We start from the raw sequence: 1,538 nt of genomic DNA, 5'->3' as shown, positions 1-1,538 counted from the left end.
AAATAATTGATTATGTACATAACATTTAAGTGTCGCGGTTATATAAATAGATGGTTAACTAGCCTTTAAGAGCCCGTGCGTTGCACGGAAACTCTTAATCAAACAAACTGGAAACGTATATGTTATATCAATTAACGGTATGATAAAGAGAGTACAAAATGACGATTACATGACAACTACAAAATGACCAAAAACAACCTAGGACGGATTATTAATGTACATCCCAATTACACTTTTCAAAATTAATACAGATGCCAAATAAGTTATACAAAAACCCATAAACTTAAAACTTTGCATATGGATGGTAGATCAACCAAAAAGTAGCATCTTTTACAATTATATGTCTTGTACCACCATCAAAATCTTTAATACTTGCACATCCTGTAACATCAACCAAGTCCATTACCCACATTACCAAAAGAAAAACAGAATAAGAACTCCCCAAAAAATTGGCCGTTTTGACTTTTAAAAGTTAAAATGTCAGCACAAGTCAACCCATCAATTTTCAATCAAAAATTGACCATAGAGAGCAGACTTTGCAAAAGAATAATGATGAAACCAAATTCGAAAATTGTAGCCTTTAACACTCTGATCCAAGCCGAAATAATCCATATCCTTATCCTTCTCCATGACCCATATATTACCTAATGTATTCGGGATGAGAAGTAAGGTACTCGTTAATTTTACTAAACCAAGAAAAAGTCTTTCAACAGTTGTGTGCGACTAATACATACAGCTTGAAAGCATGTTGCATTTTTCACCTTCAATGCCCGAAATTTAAGTGCTTGAAGCCAGCTTTCCTGTACCCATATCAAGAACAGTAGGCAAAATCATATAGTTGACTGAAACATTCAACACCAAAACATTGTGACAATGAATCAAAATTGTGTAGAAGTCGAAACATTAATAGAATCCAATAATGTGTTCATATCGACAATGAATCAATCTTATAATTAACAGATCGTTAAATAGATTAATATGATAACATGAAGTTTAAGTAAGAAATAATGTACCTCCCATCTCAAAAGTAATTTGATATTCCAATTGCTATTGAGTGCACCCATATCAGTTTGTAACACTGTTGCAATTATCTGAAGCAGCCACATTGCTATTTGCTATGAGAGATTACTGTACAAAATAAACTGTAAAAGATAGCCATAAAACGTTGTTCAAGCATAAAAATGCTAGAAAGAGCAATCACTGTATTAAAAAACTTATCTAAAAATGATCAACCTTTACTACTTGTGTTATCCTATGATCATGATATTTATCCTCATTAATGTCGCTAAATAATGATATCAACAACTTAAAAGCCCGCTCGCTTGTCAAACACAGTACAAAAGCATATAAGCATAAGCATACTTATATAACACAAGTAGTAAAGGTTGATCATTTTTATAAGGAACAAAATGGTAGAAGTAATACCTTTTATGATATCTGCGTCTTGCCACTGGCCCTTGTAAGTGAGAATTGGGAAGAGCTAATCATTATACATGAATAAAGCAAAAACATCTAAAATAGGTGATTAAAACTGAAGA

General features: G+C 32.3%; 1 long non-coding RNA gene across 1 annotated transcript; it reads right to left on the bottom strand.

The window, feature by feature from the left end:
- Nucleotides 1-226: 226 nt before the first annotated feature.
- LOC139858275 (uncharacterized) lies at nucleotides 227-1,291 on the bottom strand. Its single transcript, XR_011762874.1, has 3 exons — nucleotides 1,014-1,291; nucleotides 645-800; nucleotides 227-381 (listed from the first exon to the last, which is right to left on the bottom strand). It is a non-coding gene; the product is annotated as an uncharacterized lncRNA (long non-coding RNA).
- Between the last annotated feature and the right edge of the window lie 247 nt (nucleotides 1,292-1,538).

The sequence above is a fragment of the Rutidosis leptorrhynchoides genome, chromosome 1 (genome assembly GCF_046630445.1).
Source record: "Rutidosis leptorrhynchoides isolate AG116_Rl617_1_P2 chromosome 1, CSIRO_AGI_Rlap_v1, whole genome shotgun sequence".
Classification (NCBI taxonomy): domain Eukaryota; kingdom Viridiplantae; phylum Streptophyta; class Magnoliopsida; order Asterales; family Asteraceae; genus Rutidosis; species Rutidosis leptorrhynchoides.
This window is presented reverse-complemented; position numbering and strand designations above follow the sequence as displayed.